At 46.4% G+C, this 23,320-nt stretch overlaps 1 long non-coding RNA gene across 2 annotated transcripts; it reads right to left on the reverse strand.

The window, feature by feature from the left end:
* Positions 1–1,253: 1,253 nt before the first annotated feature.
* LOC107528810 (uncharacterized) lies at positions 1,254–23,074 on the reverse strand. 2 transcript variants are annotated; one of them, XR_015715917.1, is made up of 4 exons: positions 23,025–23,074; positions 10,192–10,489; positions 3,620–3,741; positions 1,254–2,920 (listed from the first exon to the last, which is right to left on the reverse strand). It is a non-coding gene; the product is annotated as an uncharacterized LOC107528810 (long non-coding RNA). The 2 variants fall into 2 exon arrangements; XR_001602406.2 differs by lacking the exon at positions 23,025–23,074 and having other exon boundaries at positions 10,192–10,578.
* Between the last annotated feature and the right edge of the window lie 246 nt (positions 23,075–23,320).

Below are 23,320 nucleotides of genomic sequence, written 5' to 3' on the forward strand. Positions count from 1 at the left end.
CTGAAATAACACCCACCAGGTCCTTGTGTCAGTTCCTGCTTTCCCCCTCTGGCTCCCTCACCAAGACACCTCCCAGCCTCTCCATCCCCTCTCTGATACGACACACAAGGTAGTTCACCCTTCCCCCGGTTACTCCTTGGTCTCTCGTCTTCCTTTGCCACATTTCTTCCTACTTTCCCTGGTGAGACCCCTTTTTGTCTGTTAAAAGTCCAGCTCACCTGTGACTTTCTCTTGGTAGCCCTCTCTCCCCAGGTCCAGATAGGCGCTTTCTCTACAGAGGGATTTATTTGCCTTGGTTCCAGCACCGGTCATACCACACTGTAAGTAATTCCTTGGTTTTTTGAGGAAATCCTGCTTCTGGCCAGCTGGCATCTCTTATCCCTCCAATTGCCACAGCCCCTAACACGGTGCCAAATAATGAGTGTCTAGTGCATGTCTGTTGAGTGAATGACTGAAAGATGAATGAGTGCATGAGTGGACTCTTTAGTCCTTAATTTCATACCATCTGAAAGCAGGACCACCCTTACCCAAAGGAAAAGTGGGACGACACCTCTGAGGTCATGCTGCCAGGAACTCTGCTGGGTTTTGTGTGTTTTTTTCTCATTGATTTTAGAAAGAGAAAGGGGGAGAGAGAGAGAGAGAGAAACATCAATTTGTTGTTCCACTTATTTATGTATTTGTTGGTTGATTCTTGTATGTGCCCTGACTGGGGATCGAACCCTCAACCTTCGCATATAAGGATGACACTCTAAGTAACTTCGCTACCCAGCCAAGGCCTATTTTTTTGGGTAATCCTCACCTGAGGATATTTTTTCCATTGATTTTTAGAAAGAGTGAGAGGGAAGGAAGTGTGGGGGGAGAGAGAGAGATCGATGTGAGGGAGACTCACTGACTGGTTGCCTCCAGCACACACCCTGGCAACAGGGGTGGGAATCGAACCCGCAATTCAGGTAGGTGCCCTTGATCGGGAATCAAACCCATGACGCTTTGATGCACAGGCCGAGGCTCTAACCACTGAGCCACACCAGCCAGGGATAGGCAGGGCCTGCTTTTTAAAAAATTCCTTTGGACGCACATGCAGCCTGTATGGAAATACAAAATTTGTCTATCGGTCATTCACACTGCAGTGTGAACTGCCTTCACCCTTGCTTTCCTCAGGGTTATCTGAGGTTAGTATGAAAGGGCTGGGAGTTTGGACTAGGGAGAATGGAAACAATGCAGACAGGAGGAGGAGGGTAACCTGGAAAGGACTGAGCAAGGGTGGGACCTGCGATTTTGAGTGCTGAAGGTGTGGACATGAAAAAAGGCCCCTCCCTCTGAGTTCCTTTTCCACCAGGCTTGTTTCCTTGAATGTAAGTTCTCCTGACTACAAATCAGAATAACCTGGGAGTTAAGACTGTTCCGTCTCGGATTTCCTCCAACGACCAAGTCATTCAGAATCTCAGGAATGGGACCTCACAGCAGTATTTTATTAATTTTTGACTTTATTGAGGTAAAATACAATAAACTTGTTTTAAATACGCAGTTTGATAAATTTTGGTAACTGCCCTTGTATTTAGGTACTTGATCCATTTTGAGTTCATTTTTGTACATGTTAAGATTTCCTTTCCTCCTTTCTTATGACTGAGTAATATTCCACATATATGAATAATATTCCATATGTATGAGTAACTTCTTTCTTTCCCATCCTTAAGTTTTTTTTCTCTTAATCCTCACCCGAGGATATTTTTTCCATTGCTTTTGAGAAAGAGTGGAAGGAAGAGAGAGAGAGAGAGGGAAGAAGAAACATCGATGTGAGAGAGAGACATCAACTGGCTGCCTCTCGAACATGGGATCGAGCCTGCAACCGAGGTACGTGCCCTTGGCCGGAATCAAACCTGGCAGTTTCGGTCTGCAGGCCCACACTCTAACCACTGAGCCAAACCGGCCCGGGTTCCCCGCCCCCTGAAGATTTATTGAGATATAATTGACATATAACATTGTATTAGTTTAAGTCATACAGCATGATGGTTTAATACATGTAAATATTGTGAAATGATTAGCTCAATAGAGTTTGTTAACACACCCATCACTTTACATAATTACAATTTTTTTTTTATTGTGAGAACATTTAAGATCTACTCTCTTAGCAAATTCAAGTTTATAATACAGTATTGTTACTACAGTCACCATGCTATATATTAGATCCCCAGACTTCACTAGAAATTTGTACCCTTTGACCAACCTTTCTCCATTTAGAGGGAGGAAGGAAAAAGGAAAGAGAGCACAAAACATCAATGTGAGAGCAAAACATTGATTGGCTGCCTCCTGCACACCTCCTACTGGGGATCGAGCCGGCAACTCAGGCATGTGCCCTGACCAGGAATCGAACCAGCAACCTTTCAGTGCACGGAATGACACCCAACCAACAATGTGCTTTTACTACTTGGTGTGAAGAAGAGGACCTGGGCCTCGATTTGCAAGGCTGCTGTGAGCCAGTTGGGAAAACCACGTCACCACTCTAGCCCTCAGTTTCCTCATCCGTAAGATGGGGAAGTTGGAGTAAATGACTTGAAGTCCCGTCCCAGTTTGAAGGCAACGTTTGTAATCCTTCCATCTTCATGCAGAGAGCTCCTGGTTTAGCAGTAAGAACAGTGGTCCCTTATAGCCATTCCTTTTCTCCCACCTGGGTTCCTGGCTCAGGACTGGTGGTGGGTGGTCCCAGTCCATGCCAGCAAGCCTCTCTCTGGTGTCACTGACAGAGGACTCATACCCAAGCAGCTAACCAGCCCCTAAGCACAGGAAGCACCAAAGGGTAGCTGAAGAGTTAAAGCCCTGTGTCCAGATCCCAGATGGTGGAGGAGCTGAGGTTAGGGCAGTGAAGGCTGTGTGATCCTCAGAAGAAGAATTCCCTCAGGTAAACTCGGGCAGCCCTGGGCTCCTGCAGGAAAGGGCACTGTGAAGTCCAGGAGAGGCAATTCACTGAACCCCAAAGCCCAGCTCATGTCCTGCTTCCTGACAGGGTCCAGCTAGGTGAGGACCAGGAGTGAGTGAGTGAGTGAGTGGGTGAGTGAGTGTGTGTGTATGTGTGTGTGTTTCTATAGAAACAGAACACAGTGCTTATGGACCAGACAGCCTGAGCTTGACTATCACCCTCGCTCCTTACTAGTTATGTGGCCTTGGACAAGTCACTTGGAAGACTTGTGCTTCAGTGTCCTTATCTGTAAGATAAGGATTACAGCACTGCTGACTTCATAAGCTAGTGATAAAGATTAAAAGGGTTAACACATGAAAAACAGAGCGGTCATAAGCATCCGCTCATGTGTGTCTAAGGAGAGGAAGAAGGGAAAGGAGGGCAGGAAAAAGACAGGTTAATCAAAGCTGCTCACCCAGTGGGGTGGGTGATAACAGTGGGGGAATGATTTCCAGCCCTGAGTTCTGAGAAGAAAATGGGGTACACAGAGGTGAGCTTTTCTCACAGAGCAAAGGCTGAAAAGAAAGCCCCAAAACAAACAAACAAAACTGCCTAGAGGCATTTCGTTACTCAGGGCCCAGAACGGAGGCCCTGGCCTCACCCAACAAGGTGTGTTTTGCTAAGTAAAGGAACACTCTGTTCAGTGGCATGGGTGCCTCCTGTTACCTGTTTGAAGGAGTTCAGTTACCAGCGATGGTATCTTCCATGGAGACTGACATGCAGCTCAGAGGGGTGCACATCGCACTTAATTTGCAGGGACAGTCAGGAGTTATGCTGGGTTGTATCACCTAGAAAGCAATAGATAGATCTGTCAAGCGTGACATTGGCTCAGACTGTTCTGTGTGCAGAGAAACCCATAAATTGCTCTGGACCGTGGGTCGGGCAACCTGCTTGGGGTTCCCAGTGGTCAGTGCAGGGGCCACGCAAGCATCCCAAGATCAACCAATGCTCATGACCTTAGCGTTGATAATCCCTTCCAGATGCCATTGAAACCTAGAGTCCTTATGATTTGACTAAATTTAGTTTAAAATCCTAGCTCTGATTTGATTAAATTGGTTTAAAATCCTAGCTCTTAGTTTAAAATCCTGTCCTCAGAGAACTAGCCTTTCCCCCAGATAAACAGCAACCCCCGAGGCAGCAGAAGATAGTAGCTCTGACCTGACTAATGGTCAGTTGGTTGGGACCTCTGGCAGGCTGAAGATAACATCAAGACTTAAATTATGCTTCAGGTCCTGAGCCCTCAGGTGGAATGATCCCCTGGCTATGAAAAGAGGGACTCCAGAAAAGACTTCAGCGCTGTCTTCAAACCCGAAGAAATGATTCATCACCTTACCTCACCTCCTATCAATCAGCTCCCCGCCCAACCATGAGTCCCTATCCCATGGTGTCGTATGATTTTGCCCTATACAGTCTGTAACCTACATGCCATCAGGGAGTCTGAAGCTTTCTCTGGATTGTCCAATTCAATGGTAAACTATTTCTCTTTCTATCCTGTAAATTCCTGCTCGCCTATTTCTTTGGGCCAGTCGGTGTATGAAGGCAGCCTCAAGGGAAAACACTGGGGTTCAGGTGACAACTTGGGGTGGCCTCTGCCTGTGTATTCTCCAGACCCCCCCCCCCGTGGTGTCCCTAGGCCCCCACCTAGCAGCTGCTCAGACCCATTTGGTCTGGAGGCAGGAGCTAGGGACAACTCCTAGTGAGAGGGTGCTGTCCACCTGCAGCGCTTCTCGTTTGCAGTAGGAGAAATGAAAAAGCTCAGGATGTCTATCCGCTTTGGTTTTGTTTGGAGACGGCTACTGGTGAGGAACCTCATGGGTGGTAACTCCAACCACCCCCCCACACACACTATTACTTTTGGTTGGGTCCTTGAAGGACTCATTTGAGTTGGTTTGGGTGTCCCTTTATTGGCTGCATTAGGGAAGGGACCCTGAGAGGTTACACTTAGCAACGAGGATTGATTACTGACACTGCCTCTGTTGAGTCTGTGCCTGGTCGCGTGGGAAGAGAGCCAATTCCAACCGCACTTCGGGAGGCCGCGGAGTGGGCAGCGGAGGCTTGCCTCAGCCTACGGTGGCAGTTTGCCTCATCACAACCAGGCTGAGCGGCTGGAGGGGAAGATACTCAGGGTTCGAGGCGCTGCAAGAAGTTTGGGCCACCCAACCCTCCCTACCGTCTGGTCTGTTGTGTCTGACTTGTCGCCGGCTAGACTTTAGAAAGATGTAAGGTCTGTCACAAGGAACCTTGTTTCTAACTGGCTCTCCTGATGCAGTTCCTGGGGTGCAGCTTACGAAACTGAGCCGTGTTCAACTGTGAACCACTGCTCTTCCTTTGCTGGGCGGCATGGCCACAGTATAATTTAGGATCAGACAAACCCTGGCCAGAAAATGGGTCCTTTAGTTTCACTACCATCATGCAACTTGAGTTAATTTTGTAAAAGAGAAGGAAAATGGGATGAAATACCCTCTGTAGGAGCATTTATGCTTTTATATCAGAATAAGTCTGTTCAAATGAAATGCAAGATCATACAGCAGACAGGTAAGCAGATTAGGCCAGTTTTGCAGGAGTCAGGAGAATGGGGGTGATTCATTCTTATTCCAGCTTAATGCCACCACCTTACGGCGGGGACGCAGCCCCAGCCCTGGCCCACAACCTCCACTTGAAGAGGGGGCTCTACCAAACCTGGGAACAGCCTCCCCCTCCCACACCCGAAGGGGTATTAAATTTGGTCAGGAGATTCCTCCAATGCAGGCAGGGCAATTCCCATTGAGACAAGTGCCAATAGCAGGACTTGACATCCATGGACAAAGGGCAGGGATGGTGTGGATGTACGCCCCTGACCTTTTCAAAGTGTCTGACCTTTTTAATAGAAAAGTAATATGCCTGCCTGCAGGGAGGATCCAAGAACGATGGACAGTCTCTTTTATTTCATCTTTACCTCCCATAACCCTAATTGGATAGACATCCAGCATTTGTTGAATACCTGCAACTAAGGGTTATCCTAAAGAAGGCCATAGAAGAAGCTAATCGCCTTCACGATGAGTCACCCCGGAACCTGGTACCAGCGGAGGCCTTTATGGCCATCCCCACCACCAACCTACGATGGCATGTCAATAATGGGAACCTGGCCAAATATGAACATTACCGAGAATGGATCCTAGCAAGACTGAGGAAGGCAGTCACCAAACAAAGGAGTTTCAATAAAGTCCCTCAGCTAAAGCAACGACCCTATGAGAACCCTTTAGAATATCTCAGAACAGATCTTTGAGGCCTCGCCCCAAGATACCGATGTGGACCAAGGCCCCTGAGAATTTAAAGGTCGTGAATGGGACTCTCATTATACAAAGTGCCTCTGACACTCAAAGGAAGCTTCAGAAGGTGGAAGGTGCCTTTGGAAAGCCTGTCACAGTTAGTAAAAATTGCTTTTAAGGTCTTTAATAGTGGAGACCAGGCCTCCGGAAAACAGGAACAAGGGAAATTAAACAGCAGGCCCAACTGCTGGCTGCTGTGCTGATCTCCTGAGGGCCTAAGACAATGAACAAGGTAAGGGCCCCAGGGAACGAGGGCTTAGCACCTAGAGGATATTGAAGGTAGGCCCTAGACAGTGCCCCCACCGCAAACAAGAGGGCCACTGGAAAGAGAGTGCCCAGACCTAAACCAGGGACAAGATGGGAGCAGGCAAAGGGCATTATGGATGCCCCAGCTCTCTGAGAGTGACCAAGAGTAATGGGGTTTAGGGGCTCCGCTGAACCCAGGTGGCCCCTTCACCATCACCTACATGGAAACCCTGGTTACTCTAACAGTGGGAAAGAAATTAATTGGCTTTTTAATCAACACTGGAGCCACATCTGCTGTACTAAATACTAGACTGACTAAGCTCCCCTCTGAAAAAAACGCTTGTGACTGGAGTGTCAGGGGAGCCACTACAGGAGACGTTCCTCTAGCCATTAGACTGAGAAATGGGAAAAACCAACCTTAAGCATAGCTTCTTCTACATGCCTGAATGCCCGGTGCCACTTTTAGGATGGGACTTATTAACTAAACTGAATGCCAAAATAGCCTTGGCCCCTGGCCATATGGACATTAAAGTGCCTTCAAATGAAACCTGTGCCTTGTAGGCAGCTGCTGACCTCAGCTGAAAGAAATTCTGGCCGAGATCCCTAAGGAGATCCTAAAAGAAGTAAACTCAGAAGCATGGGCAAAGGGCAGACCTGGAAAGGCAAAACCATCGCCCCAATCCAAATACTATTGCTGGCAGGGGCAACCGTCCCCCATCTAAAGCAGTACCATCTAAAAAAACAAGCTAAGAAGGGAGTCCAAGCTTTGGTGGCAGTGTCCTGGGCTTGCAGGCCTTTAAGCAAATAGTGGGAGACATCCACCTGGCGGTCCCTAACCCCTTACACCATGCTGACCACCTTGTCTGGGGAATTCTGTTGATCTACTGTGCTGGATTTAAAAGGTGCCTTCTTTTGCATGCCTCTGAGCCCTAAATCTCAGGAACGGTTTGCATCTGAATGGGAGAACCCAGACCCCAAAGTTAAACATAGTACTGCTGGACTGTTCTCCTCCAGGGATTCAAAAACTTCCCGACCCTGTTTGGAAAGGCTTTAGCTAGAGATTTAAGGGAACTTCAGCCGGATCACTGCTCCAATATGCTGGTGATATTCTCATTGCCAGTATCAGCAAAGAGGCTTCTGGCAAAAACATCACTCTAAACTTGAACTTCCTGGCTTAACGGAGATATAAAGTTTCCCAAAAGAAAGTCCAAACATCCAAGCTCTCTGTGAAATATTTGAGATTTGAATTATCTCAAGGAGAAAGAAACTTGCTCCCAGACAGGAGGGAAGCTCTGGCTAGGGTAGCAATACCCCCCACCCCCCAAGACAGCTAACGGGATTCTTAGGAAAGGCTGGTTTTTGTAGGATCTGGATTCCAAACTTTGGCTTGATGGCAAAACCATTACATGAGGCACTGAAAGGAACAGGTCAAGAGCCTTTGATTTGGACTGGAGAATGCCAAAAGGCCTTCCAAACTGTTAAGGAAAAGATACTGAGGGCCCCAGCCCTAAGCCTCCCAGACTTAAGATTTAAGTCATTTGTACATGAAAGACAAGGATACAATTGATAAAGAAATTCAGTGACGTAGCAAAATACAATATAAATATCCAGAAATCAGTTGCATTTTTATACACCAATAATGAACTATCAGAAAGGAAAACCAAGAAAACAATCCCATTTACAAGTGCATCAAAAAAATAAAATACCTAGGAATAAATTTAACCAAGGATGTAAAAGATCTGTACTCAAAAAATTATAAGACACTGAAGAAGGAAATTGAAATAAGTGGAAGCATACATACCTTGTTCATGGATAGGAAGAATTAACATCATTAAAATGTCCATACTACTCAAAGCAACCTATAGATTCAATGCAATTCCTATCAAGATACCAATGGCATATTTCACAGAACTAGAACAAATATTCTGAAAATTTATATGAAACCACAAAAGACCCCAAATGGCCACAGCCATCTTGAGAAAGAAGAGTAAAGTTGGAGGAATCATGCTACCTGATATCAAACTATACTACAAGGCCACAGTAATTAAAACAGCAAGATACTGGCATAAAAACAGACATATAGACCAATGCCACAGAACAGAAAGCCCAGAAATAAACCCACATCTTTATGGTCAATTAATATTTGAGAAAGAAGGCTAAAGATAGACATTGTACGATGGGATAAAGATAGTCTATTCAATAAATGGTGATGGGAAAATTGGACACATGCAAAAAAATAAAACTAGACCACCTTCTTACACCATACACACGATTAAACCCAAAATCTCAAAATGGATTAAAGACTTAAATGTTACACTCAAAATCACAAAAATCCTGGAAGAAAACAAAAGCAGTAAAATCTCAGCTATTGCTCGTAGCAATATTTTTTTCTGATATATCTCTTCAGGCAAAGGAAACAAAAGAAAAAATAAACAAATGGGACTACATCAAACTAAAAAGTGTTTGTACAACAAAGGAAACCATCAACAAAATGAAGAGACAACCCACTGAATGGGAGAACATATTCACCAATGATATATTTGATAAGGGGCTAATATCCAAAATTGATAAAGAACTTATAAAACTTAGCACCAAAAAAACCAAACAATCCAATTAAAAAATGGGCAAAGAACCTGAATAGACACTTTTCCAAAGAGGACACACATCTGGTCAATAGACATATGAAAAGATGCTCAACATCACTAATCATCAGAGAGATGCGAACTAAAACCACGATGAGGTATCACCTCACACCTGTCAGAATGGCTATCGTCAATAAATCAACAAATACAAGCGCTGGCTAGTATGTGGAGAAAAGGGACCCCTCGTGCACTGCTGGTGGGACTGCAGACTGGTGCAGCCACTGTGGAAAGCAATACAGAGCTTCCTCAAAAAATTAAAAATGGAACAGCTTTGTGACCCAGCAATTCCACTTTTGGGAAACCCAAAACACTGATTCAAAAAGAATATATGCTCCCAGTGTTCACTGAACCATTATTTACACCAGCCAGGATTTGGAAACAGCCCAAGTGCCCATCAGCAGAGGAGTGGATTAAAAAGCAGTAGTACATTTACACAACGGAACACTACTTGACCGTAAAAAAGAAGGAAACCTCACCTTTTTCGACAGCATGGATGGGCCCGGAAGGTATTATGCTCAGTGAAATAAGTCAGTCAAAGAAAGATAAGTACAATACTATTTCACTTACATGTGGAATCTAATGAACAAAATAAACTAACAAACAAGATAGAAACAGACCCATAGATACAGAGAACAAACTTGTAACTATGGGAGGGGAAGGGTTTGGGGGGCTGGATGGAAAAAGATGAAAGGATTAAGCAAAGAAAAAAACACCTCAAAGACACACACAACAGTATGGTGATTACCAGAGGGAAAGGGGGGTGGGGGAAGTAGAAGAGGGTAAAGGGGGGATAAATGGTTATAGAAAGAGACTTGACTTGGGGTGGTGAACACACAATACAATATACATGAAGTACTGTAGAATTGTACATCTGAGACCTATATAATTTTATTAACCAATGTCACCCCAATTAATTCAATTTTTTTAAACTCCCAGTACCCTGGTAGCAACCCTTGTTGCTGACATTGACTTAAAGCTAGCTCAGCTCAAATATTCCTCAGAAGACTCAGGAAAAGCGAAATAATGGGGCTATTCTACTCACCAGAAAGATGGATGGATTAGCAATGAACAGGCGATCATTCTGATCCCAAAACACCTGATGGAGGAAACAGGTCCTTCTACCAGAGCACTCGTTATGGACGGGATGCCACTCTCCAATGGATGCAGAAATTATTACTGGGCCACATATGCAAATAACTGCTCAAAAGATAACTCAGAAATGCATTATCTGTGCCGGAAATAATCCTAAAACAGGACCTCACCCAGAAGTCAGAGGGGTCCAGATGCTCTTTGCAGATGGTCTTTGCAGATGCTCTCAGAGGATGGGTTGAAGCATTCCCCTGTAGATCAGAGAAGACCTCTGAAGTCAGAAACGCCTTACTGAAAGAAATTATTTCTAGGTTTAGATTGGCCTCCCCTATTTGAAGTGACAATAAATGGAGTTCCTTTATTGCCAAGGTGACCCAGGAATTTTCTCAACTTCTAGGAATGTAATGAAAACGTCAGGCTTCCTGGAGACCACAATCTACTGGAAAAATGAAGATGACTCATACTTTAAGGCAAAACATTGTTAAACTTAACCAAGAGACAACCCTAAAATGGGATAAGGTATTGCCTATTGCCCAGCTTAGGATGAGAGTAGCCCCCAGAAGCTGGATTCAGTTGTGTCCTTATGCAATAGTATGGGAGGCCCTTCCTATGTCTTAGAGAAAATCTTAGAAATGTTGATGACCTAAAGATTAAAGAAGGGCATCCGTTACACCATTTCTACCCTGCAGATTAGGTACTTTTAAAATCCTGGAAAAATAAACATTGTGATGACCAACTTGAACCTAAGTGGTGGGCCCAACAAGAATGCTGTACGTATATCCTCACTTATGAGGCCAATATTACTAATCTGTTAACCCACAGCACTGCAGCCACAGGCCAGGTGGGTAACGTTTCAGACGGGGATGCGTCACCCACTGGCTCACTTTTCTTCCCAGCCACCGGGGAATGCCCATATTAGTTTTGCCCCTTTGTGGTATTGGGAGACAGTCAAGTGTTGCTGCCTTTTATTGCTGCCTGAGGGGAGCAAAAACTAGCAACCTGATGATCATTCAAACCTCGGACTCTCGGCCTGGGACCCAAGGCTATTTCCAATCACATGCAGAACTGTTTTATTCCTCTATCCCCCAAACTGCATCCCTGCTCAGCAGGAAGCAGCTAGAGAGGTGGCCACCCCTTCTCCTTCAAGTAGGAGAATTGATCAAAAGAAAAGGAGCCATTGAAATTGAAGGTCCTTATGACATTGATTCAATTTAGTTTTAACACCTAGCTCTAGAAATCATCTCTCTCATATATACCCCTCAGAGACCTAGCCTTTCCCCCAGATAAACAGCAACCCCCCGAGGCAGCAGGAGATAACAGCCCAGACCTAATGGCACATGATCAGAACCTCTGACAGACTAAAGATAACATCTTGACCTAAATTATGTTTCAGCTCCTGAGCCCTCAGGTGGAATGGCCCCCTGGCTACACACAGAGAGACTCCAAAAAAGACCTCAGAGCTGTCCTCAAGACCTGAAGAAATGAGTCATTGCCTGACCTCATCTCCGACCAATTAGCTCCCAGCACAACTCCAAACCCCTTGCCCACGGTGTTTTGTGATTTTGCCCTATATAGTCTGTAACCTACACGCCATCAGAGTCGGGTCTGTAGGGCATTAGCTCCCCATCTCAGGATTGGCCAATTTAATATCAAACTGGTGTTTTGTTTTTTTCTATGCTGCAAACTCCTGCACATGCATTTCTTTGGGCCAATGTGTGCAGGCAGGCGGACTCCAGGAAATCACTGGGGTTCTGGTAACACCTCGCCCGCTGAAAATGCTCCCCCCAAAGGAAGTAGTTTCTTCTTTGGACCAGAACAGATCCTGACACTTAGTGCAACATTTACTTTTTTGTTGTACTTAAAAAACAAACCCAAAAAACTAGTAGTTTCCTTGAAGCAATGTGTGTGTGTATGAGACAGAGAAAGAGAGAGAGCAAGAGAGAGAGATGTCTAGAGAAAGAACCTTCCTTTTGGCCCCTTTCCTCAAACGCTAGGGAGGGTTTGACTCCTGGACAACCTTCAGCCATTTCCCTGGGAGTTTTTCCCGCTGCAGGGCATTCTTCTCAGAGACGGGCTGCCACCCTCAGGATGAAGACTCACATGATGCCAGAGACAGCGTGAAAGAGTCAAGGAGTCCCTTTTACCTTCCCAATATTTCCCCTACCTGCTGACCGGTGACTGAAAATCCTTAAACTAGTTCACACCTTATGTCCTACATCAGGAGGCAACAAGCTTGTTCTGTAGGGTCAGATGGTCAATATATCAGGCTCTGTGGGCCACACGGTCTCTATCCCTTCCTCTCAACTCTCCTCTGGTAGCTAGAAAGCAGCCACAGAGAATATATACATGGAAGAGCATAGTTGTGCTCCAATAAAGCTTTATTTTTTAAAAGCAAGTAGCCAGACTTGGCCTACTGGCTGGAGGTGGCCGATCCCTTGTTCTACATTTACAGAGAAGGGCGGTGGGTGGGATGGGGTATGGAGAGCCGACATTTTACAGGGTGTATGCCACATGGCAGGCACTGTGCTGGCACCTTGGTACACGCTATTTCATTTAGTACCTCACAGAAATCGCTGTGTGGGAGGTGTGATCAATCTCCCCACTTTATAGCCTAGGCTCAGAGAGGTTAAGTAACTTGAGGGTGCTCAGCTGATGCTGGCAGGATCTGAACTCAGCTATGTGAAGTTCCAAAGTCTGTGCTTATTCTACAGAAAAAAATGATGTGTAGGATGCTGGAGCCAGAAGGCCTTGGAGCCCACCACACTCACTCTCTTCACTTTATAGAGGGGACGTGGGAATTGTGAGGGATATCAGGCCAAGACCAACCAACCGTGTCTTCTTTCTTTCTCCAATTTATACAGGGATAGCCCTGGGATATGGACTCTCCCCTGCTGCATAGGTGGTTTTCCAGCAGAACCTCTCAGGGCAGATTCCAAACTGCCTCCTCACATGCTTCCCATTTTTCTGCCCTTATCTTCTGCTGAACCTCTAGTAATTCGTCACAGAAACAGCTACCAATTTTTTTCTCACTGGAAGGTCTATATGTATTGTAGCAATGGGTACGGAGGTTTGAGTTAGCTGGGCAATTTTATATTGCAAATAACAAACTCCAACTCAAATTGGCTTAAAAGATTAAGGTCATTTATTGGTTCACATAACTGAACAGTTCACAGATGGGGCTAACTTTAGGTGAAGGCTTGATACAAGGCTCTAACAATGTGCCCAGGACTCAGCTTCTCTCTGTTGGTTTCTTTTCTAAATTTTTTATCTATTGATTTTAGAAAGAGAGGAAGAGAGAGAAGAGGAAAGAGGGAGGAAGGGAGGAAAGAGGAAAGAGAGAGAGATTGGTTGTTCCACTTATTTCTGCATTCATTGGTTGACCCCTGTATGTGCCCTGACTGGGGATCAAACCCACGACCTTGGCGTGTGGGAACTACACTCTACTTTATTGGTTTATCATCCTCAGCACTGGCTTTAATCTCAGGCATGCTCTCCCTCATGGTGGCGAAATGGCTGCCAGGAACTCCCGAGGCCTCACCCTTCCTTATTTACATATTTTCCCCCAAAGAAGGGGGCTTTTCTTTGCCAGAAACCCCAGTAAACATTTTCTTGGATCTTACTGGTTTGGGTTAACTATCCATTTTATTTTATTTTTTATGTCTTTATTAATTTCAGAGAGAGGAAGGGAGAGGGAGAGAGACAGAAACATCAATGATGAGAGAGTCACTGATTGGCTGCCTCCTGCACACCCCCGACTAGGGATCGAGCCCACAACCCAGGCATGTGCCCTGACCAGGAATCAAACCACAATCTCCTGGATCCTAGGTCAATGCTCAACCACTGAGCCACGCCTGCCAGGCTAACTATCCATTTTAAATCAGTCACTGCATCCAGGAGTTGGGACACTCTGTATTAAGCCAGTCAGGACCCATCCCTGGAGCTGGGGGGGGCTAGCTGTACCTCAACCACATGGCTCAGAACCAGGGAGGGGCTGGTTCCCCCATGACAAATCAGGGGGGTGGTGTCAGAAGAGGGGCTGGCAAACAAAAATGTCTGCGCTGGGTTGAACTCTCCTGTTCCTGAGAGCTCACTACCCCATTTTATCTTTTTCTCCTCTGGGCAGAGAAGGTTGTTCTGAACACACTAACCCTCCCTGTTCTTCTTGGAGCTAAGGATGAGCCTCAGTCTACCATCTGCCTGGCACACAAGTCAATTGTGAATGGCGCCCAGGGTGAATGTGGGACAGCTATGCTCCTAACGGGCACTTCCCGGTGACCAGCTGTGCATCTGGAAGTGGGAGGGTCCAGATTACCCACCACAGAAGGATCTGAGGTGTTGTAAGTAGAGGATGCGGCCTTGAAAACAGCCACTCACCCACTGTCCAGGGTGAGTAAAAATTGATGCCAGAGAAGTGAGCAGGGCTGATTGCTTGTTTCACTAATTCAGTGATGCCTTGGCACGGTTTTAATGCTATTTCGGGTGCCCCTGCCCAGGAGCCCTCTCAGAGGAGGTCAGAAGGCAATCAGCAAATTACTAAAGTGCTTGCAGCCTTTTCCAGAGTTCTCATTAGCAAGTGATACATTAGTGTCACCACAGGCCATCTTTACTGAGTGCCAAAAGAACTGTGATAGTTAGAGGCACTGCTCTGATTCCAATTTAGGATGATCAGGTAGAAGCTGCAGACCCATCTGTCTTTCCTTTGGTGGGGGGTGAGGAGGGGGGAGTGGGGAGGGAGGGGTGTCAGGAGTCCTTTGAAATCCTTTCCACCCTAGGATGAAGACTGACATGAGATACAAACACAACCACGGATCATTTGTGGAAACAAAGGGGAGATATTAAAAACTGTGGCCATTTAGTGGCCTCACGTACCCATTTCCCTGTTTTGCTTGTGGTACATTTACGTACAGAAGGTGGTTGACTGTCTTACACTGTTTAACGGTTTGTGTTTTAACTTTTGTCCAGATTTTCTTCTCAGCCAAGGTTCTTACCCATCCTTAAGCTCTGAGGAGAGTTGCTCTGGTTAGCTCAGTTGGTTAAATGTCCCAATTAGGGCAATTCCACTCCAAGGCAGGGACTCAAAAGGATACCTGGACACTAATGTTCATAGCAGCATTATGCACAACAGCCAAATATCCAGAGACAGATAAGTAAATAAATAAAACGTGTATCCACACACTGGAATATTATTCAGCCATAAAAAAGAAAAGGAATTCTGGTACGTACTACAACATGGATGAACCTTAAAAATACCATGCTAAATAAGCCTGACATGAAAGAACAGTGTATGGCTCCACTTTTACAAAGTGTCTGGAATAGGTAGATTCATAGCGACAGAAAGCAGGGAAAGGTTCCCAGGGGCTAGGGAGGAGGAGGAACGGAGGAGTGCTGCGTAATGGGCGCAGAGTTTCTGTTTGGGAAGATGGGAGATTCTGCAGTTGGATGATGCTGATGGTTTCAGAACAATGTGAATGTACTTAATGCCACTGAACTGTACACTTAAAAATGGTTAAAATGGTAAGTTTTGTATTATGTATATTTTCCCACTATAAAAAAAATTAAGTTGCCCTGGTCGGTGTGGCTCAGTGAATAGAGGGTCAGCCCTGGCACCAAAGGGTCTGGGCTTCTATTCCCGGTCAAGAGCACAAACCTGGGTAGCAGGGTCAGTCCCTGCCCCGGTTGGGGCGAGTGCAAGAGGCAACCAATTGATGTGTCTTTCTCACAATGATGTTTCGCTAGCTCTCTCTCTCCCCCTCTTCCTCTCTTCCTCTCTCTCCCCCCCACTCTTTCTAAAAATCAATGGAAAAATATCCCTGGGTGAGGATTGACAAAAAAAATTAAGTCAAAGTTAGGGACAAAATCTAAGTAGGGGCCTGGTGGCTCCATTCTGTCTCACACTCCTCAGCCCCTTGGGCCAGAAGAGAGTCTGATTCAGGGCAATCTCCTCCAGGTGCTGAGAAAAATAATTTACCTGCTGCTTCATTTATTTATTTATTTACTTATTTATTTATTTTAAATCCTCACCCGAGGATATTTTTTCCATTGCTTTTCAGAGAGAGTGGAAGGGGAGAGAGAGAAGAGAGAAACCTCAATGTGAGAGAGACACATTGATTGGCTGTCGTCACCCACATGTGCCCTGACTGGGGCCAGGGCTCAAACCTGCAACTGAGGTACATGCCCTTGGCTGGAATTGAACCCCAGACCCTTCAGTCTGCGGGCTGATGTTCTAACCACTTAGCCAAACTGGCTAGAGCTACCTGCTGCTTTAATTTAGGCTTTTTGCATTTATATTAATGAGATACTCTATATTTTTATATTTAGTGAAGGCTTTACTGATTTGGTATGTCTTGTGCTCATATTTTAAAAAGATTTTGGAAGTTTTCCTTCTTTTTCTGTAACATGTAATGGTTTAAACAGCCCTGGGGTTATCTTCTGTTTAAAGGCTTGGTAGAATTCCCCTGTGAAACCATGTGGTACAGTGGTTTTAATTGTAGTCATCAGGACCCTTGCTGGCTTGCTGGGGGGCTCTGGAGGGAAGAATTGCAATCGAAATGACAGACAGTATGTGATTCACACCAGTGCACACAGCTGCAGCTGTAGTAATTGTGTGATTTTTAAAAATTTAATTCTGGTAAATTTTCAATACCATGAAATTATAAAGATTAAATTTTTGTATTTTGTTGTTGCAAGAGTCAAAAAGCTTTAAAACCTTTTCTTTTACTCATTTCATGCTCCAGACTTTTTCAAAGACCAAAATATGTTCATTGAACCACTCCCCACACATTTATTCTGCCTTTCTCGGACATCAGAGCTCTAGAGATGTGTCCAGTCGCTTCAGGCCATAATGATAACCCTCCCTACAATCCCCCAAACTCATCTTCTATAAAATTTGACATTTCACACACCAGAAAACAATTCCTATTTCTAGGCTTCTCATGTGTACCATTCTCCTCCAAATGGGGAGGGTTTCATCTCTTTCATTGCTCCTGTAATTGGAGTAAATGTGATCATTAATAATAAAGATGAAAGCAAGTTGGGGAGGCAGAACATCACATCTACATCTAAAGCAAAATCGAAGCAAACAAACAAAACCCCAATAGCAGCAAAAGCCCACAAATCCTTTAGGTAAAGCACTATTTATTAACGGGCTGTTTTCTTATCTCCCCTACTGAGGGAAAAATCACTGAGAGAGACCCAGATGCACAGCCAGAGGGCCTTGGGTCAAAGCGACCCTTGCAAGGTGGCCTGGTTTCCTAGGAAGCATAGGATGTAGAGTGTAATTTTGGGCCTCAATGTAATGGGAGATGGAGGGCATCGGAATCAGAACCCAGCCCTGACCCCACAACCCTGGGAAGAGGGTGGGAGTCAAGTTCACTGCCAAGATAAGAAGTGGTTGAATTTCAGAAGGACACTGTCCCATCCAGCCAGTATGCCCCCTTACTATATGACTGGTGTGATTTTTGCTGGTTAAATGAAGTTAGTTAGCCACTAACTAGGGGAAGCCAGAAATTCTAGTTGCCTAGGTTCACATCTGTCTCTGTCTCCAGATTGTAATCTCTCTGACGAAATCTCTGATTCCCCAGTGCCGGGCACTCGTTACATGCTCAGTACACGAAAAAATGAAATAATTAAAATAATGGTTTATATGAATTGTTATTCATCCATTGAGTATTTACTGTGTACCTGGGTCAGGCCCTGTGCTGGGTGGTGGTAACAGATCAGAGGACAAGCGCAGTCTCAGCCCTCATGGGGTTGGTGGCCCAGTGGCACAAGGTGTGAAACTCCAGAGGGGGTTGGAGGAGAGACAGTACTTGTGGGTTCACCCAGAGCTCTAGACAGACTCCCACCCTCTGTCAGTGGGACCTACAGAGCCCAAACGGAGGCGTCTTGGGAGAAATGGCTTAGAGTCTGGGGGTCCTCTCACGGCCTCCGTCCCCTGTCCCCTGTGCAGTAAGAGATGCTCTCCTTGGGCATGAAAACCGGGGCGCCCGCCTTGACAGCTGCTCCCAGTCCAAGTCCTCTGCGCATTAACTGTAATCTGTATCCTTGCTGTTGTTGGGGGAGGAAAACCAACACAGAGAAGGGAAGGAAAGCGCACCGCGCAGATGGTGGGGATGTGGCTTCCCCTGGGATGGAGGCGAGGGCTCTAAATCAGGCGGCGGCGCGCCTCCTGCTGGACACAAGACCGTTCCGCAACTAACTGAGCATCGGCTGAGCCAGGCGGGAAGAAGGCAGCTCAGGCCCCAAGTCTGGACAATGTTCCTCCCAAATGCAGAAAGCTAATCCTCAAGGGGAAAAATCTACTGATCCAGGGCCCCCATCTTCCTACCTTCTGGGGGAATTAGGAATGGTAAGTGGTAAACAAAACTCCATCTGTAATCAGGGCCTTGGTTACCCACTCACCCGGCTAACTCACTACCTCCTTGGGGTTTCAATTCCCGCCTTGGGCTCACCCTGGGGAAAAAGTATTATGTCCCCTCTTTTTCTGCAAATACAAGGACCCTGGGCATGGGTAATAATACAGATAGCATCACTTGTAAGGTCTACATCTCGCTTACTGGCATCTCCCTTCCCCAACAGCATATAATTTGAGGATATTCTTAAAAGAAAGACTTTAACGCCCCCAACTAATCTTTTCCAAACAGCGATAATTATAAATTCCAAACAAAAACTTAGAGGCATGTGAGCCTCTTTCAGGCTTTTCATTTCAATAGATCTGCTAATTAAAAGCTATAATTTAACAAATAATGACTTAACTGTCTCACTTTGAAATCAAACAAAAACCTACCACTAAAATGTTGGACTAGAGAAAGATAATGAATCCAGGCGCAATTCAGACTCCTGCTGGGCCCATGCTGGCCCCCTTCCAGCAACGGGCCTGCCGCCCTTGATTAGTAGCAATAGTTTTCCAAACCATTTGGAGCAAACTCACTACAGGAAGATAAGTGAGCAATTTGTGAAGCTAAGTGTTTTTTTGGACCCAATCCCTCTGCTGATGGAATGGAATGGAATATTTATTCTTTTCTTGCCCTCATTCATTGTCACTTGGTCAATTTCATTTTCTCCCTGACCCCTCTCTGGCCCCTGGGGAAGAACCAGTTTCTAAAGTAATAAGCAGGAAGGACTCTGAAAAGGAAAACCAGGAATGAAACCATGTGATGCCTATTGCATATGGCATCCTAAGGGGTTAATAAAATAATAAACGATTAAAGCAAGATTGTTTCCCACCTACCACGCCCCCTCCCTAAGCTTGGAATTGGGCATCTGTGCCAGGCTAAAAATAACCTCATGTTCTGGAACCTCCACCAAGCCCAAGCTGTCACCAGTTGCCTGTGTGTGCCAAGGGATTGGTCAGGGGATTGAGGCTCTAGCGGAGTTTTATCACTGAACATTCTCCTAATCCCCAGAACCCTCCTGAATACTTCACTATTATAAATAATTTGTATTTGTTCAGAATACTAACTTTAGAGTTAATAGAGCTTCTACCTCAGTATAGCTTCTTTTTTAAAAAAAAAAGTTTTTATTGATTTCAGAGAGAGAGGGGTAGATAGAAATATCGATGAGAGAGAAACATCGATCAATAGATTGCCTCCTGTACACCCCCTACTTGGGATTGGGCCCGAAAGCCGGGCATGTGCCCTGACCAGGAATTGAATCCGTGACCTCTTGGTGCATGGATTAACACGCAACCACTGACTCCACATGGACACCTGTTTCCTAAAGACCATCCTCAGCAATGCTATCATGTTCACTGAAAGCAAGAAATTCTTATCACTCTTTGAATTTGCTATAAAAGTTTTCATTCGGGAAGGTCAGGGAACTGGTATAGACAGAACTGTAACATCTGTACATCTGTCATTTCTAATGCAACCTCCATTAAGCCAGGGCACAAGTTAAGAAAATGAAACGTGTCATTTTTAGATATTAAGAAAAACCTTAATTGCAAATAATGTATAAGCTTTTTCAGGTATGAAAATTGGAATGTAAAAGACAAGGTCATAAAAGTTATGCATATAAAGTTTGGTGTACAAACTTTACCTGTAAGAAAGCACATGTACCCGGTCGGGTGTGGCTCAGCGGTTGAGCACCGACCTAGGATCCAGGAGATCGTGGTTCAATTCCCGGTCAGGGCACATGCCCGGGTTGCAGGCTTGATCCCCAGTGCGGGGCGTGCAGGAGGCAGCTGATCAATGACGACTCTCTCATCACTGATGTTTCTCTCTCTCTCTCCCTTCCTCTCTCTGAAATCAATAGAGAAAGAAAGAGAGAAAGAAGAAAGCAAGCAGGCACATGCATTTGGATAAGCCACATCAGAGGTGCGGGGATAAAATGATGGTTCTGTTTGGCATCTCCCTAGGCTCCCCTCAGTATATGATACGCTTCCTGAGGGTAGGGCGTCCCTGTCTGTCACATTCACCTACGCTTCCCCATTCCCTAGCAATCAGCAGGCACTCGGTAAAAATGCGCTGTTTGACAGAACGAGTCACTTTACATCTTTGCATTCACGGGTCCCTACAGAGTCTAAATCGCACGTGTACGGCAAGCCATTATCATAAATGGGAAGCGGACTTGATCCTTTAGGACAAAGTAAGACTTGCTGGCTGAGAAAGCTGGGACTGCACTTGCATGTTTGTCTGTACGCTGGAGTCTAAGTTTGGTAAACTGTTAAAGGAGATTGCAGTCCTTTTCCGAAGGACACCAGCTGCAACAAGGGAACTCGGAGTCTCCAGCAACGGGCCCAAGGGAAGAGGAGCAAAGTGTTCCACTTCCGAGACGCATCAGTGGAGGTCAATGCGCAAGAACAGGGCCCGGCTCCTCATCACCGGTTAGAGACTCTTAAGGGCTGGTCCGCAAAGGCAGCTGTGACCCTGCGCATTTCACCGCGAGCTGCGGGCATTCTGTCTGGCTTGTCTGTCGCATTTATGCTGCTTGGTTGCCTAGGTATGAAGACTGGAGGGGATACCCTCTCTCACATTCAATTTCTAGAATAGAATCAGGTGATATACAATGAACCAGTCTAATTATCTCATGCAGCGATTTTCAACCTTTTTCATCTCGTGGCACACATAAACTAATTACTAAAATTCTGCAGCACACGATCTGACCAAAAAACAACCACCAGGTATAGTTTTAATTCATTCACACCGGACGGCTATGGCTGTGTTGGCTGTTGTCATTTTTATATTTGACAATCTAAGGGAAAAGAGGTGAGTGCCCTTGACCAAACAGTCAGGTATTGCACGGCACATCGGTTGAAAACTGCTGATATAATGGGTAGGAAAGGATGTCTGCCCATATTCAAAAGGCAGAATGTGACCCGTTATGGACAATTCATGGAAGGTTGATGGTGGCGTGCATGAGTGGGGTATAGTAAGTGCTTTGCTGAAAGAACGCTTCTAGAAGGACCATTCTGAGAAGAGGTTGGTAGGTATATATATTCCACCAACACTTCATGTCATATAAAAGTTGTGGTGGTTCTGAAATAAGGTCTAAGGTGCTCTGAGATACGTTTTCCTGTTTTAAACTCTGAAACAATTCTTCTTTACTATTTGTTATGTTTAATTGCTTTTCAGGGAGAGAGAACCATCGATGTGAAAAAGACACATTGATTGGTTGCCCCCTGGATGTGCCCCAGGGACCGGGGTTCAGGCCTGCAACCGAGGTACTAGCCCTTGGAAATCAAACCCTGGACCCTTCCGTCGGCCGGCTGCCGCTCTAAGCACTGAGCCACACCACCGAGGGCTGGGAACGTTTTTAGCTTCTCCTGTACCAGCCAACTGCTGCTCGCCTTTCCGATCTGTCTCCCCTGAAGAGCTCTCTTTTCCTTCTGTTATGTGCTCTCTCCGATGCCACTTTCCTTCCCTGCCCCTAAATTCGTACACATTCAGTGACTGTGTAGGTATTACATATCTTTCCCATTAAACTACCAGGTGAGAGGCCAGATTTGTTTCACTTTTGTGCCCCTGTGCCCCTCCCAGTGTCTGGCACATAATTATTGTTCGTATTTACAGCACAATTTTCATTGGACACGACAAACACTCTGAGTAAGAACAGGACAATTGTTGTGGTTATCCCTCACACACCACAAGTATATATGGACCTTGATCTTCAACTTGTGAATATAAACACCAAAGCCTAAAAACCCCACAAAATTCTAAGGAAAAAAACTACAAAGAGAAAAAAGTAACTTTTCCACCTGACGGTAAAAGGGAATTTTTTTTAAAGGGGGAAAAAAAAAAAAATGAGGTAAAATAAAGACCTAGAACGTATATGACTAGAAACTAAAACAAAAACACATTTAAAATAATAAGAAACAAGCGTGTTTAACTGCAGCGCCTACAAAAGCCATAACCGACCAAATCGATGAGGCAGACGCAGGAGCTCAGCACCCAGGACCCGCAGCTCCGGGGGAGGCCGCTGAGGTCGGGGGCAGCCGGGGCGCGCGCCCCACGCGCCCCACGCGCCCCACGCGCCCCACGCGCCCCACGCGCCCCACGCGCCCCACGCGCCCCACGCGCCCCACGCGCCCCACGCGCCCGTCGCTGCGGGGCCTCCGCCTCGAGGAAAGGAGGGGGCGGGCCTCGGCAGTCGGAGGAACCGCAGAGCTTGCCCGAGGCAACATGGCCTCCCTGAGCCAACGGCTCGCCAGCCAGGCGTGCCACACCTTCCCGGCCCCGAAGCGCCCGTGCCCGGGGCCTCCCGGGGAACCCGAGCGAGCTGAAGAGCCTGCTCACCCAGGGCCGCGCTGCAGCGGCTGCCGCCCAACCTGCCCCCCCCCTCACCCGTTACCTGCTGGCACATCCGTCAGGCGCACGGCTCGGCCTCGGCGCGTTCCCGCCCCAGAGCGCACGTCGGGCCCCGTCCAGAGCGCGCGTCCGGCCCGCTCCAGAGCGCGCGTCGCTGCTGCGGCGCCCCCACCGGGCACACGGGGCACGCGCGAGGGGCTCGACCCGCCGCGCGCTCCAGCAGCCGGACGAGCCGGAGCCGCGCGGGGGCGAGGGCGGGGGGGGTCCCACCGCCGTGCTGCGCTCCGGTGTCGGTTCCCCGCGGCCCCTGCGTCCTCACGCGCGCGGGACGACCTGCAG

This window comes from Miniopterus natalensis, chromosome 17, assembly GCF_054644295.1.
Source record: "Miniopterus natalensis isolate mMinNat1 chromosome 17, mMinNat1.hap1, whole genome shotgun sequence".
Taxonomy (NCBI): Eukaryota; Metazoa; Chordata; class Mammalia; order Chiroptera; family Miniopteridae; genus Miniopterus; species Miniopterus natalensis.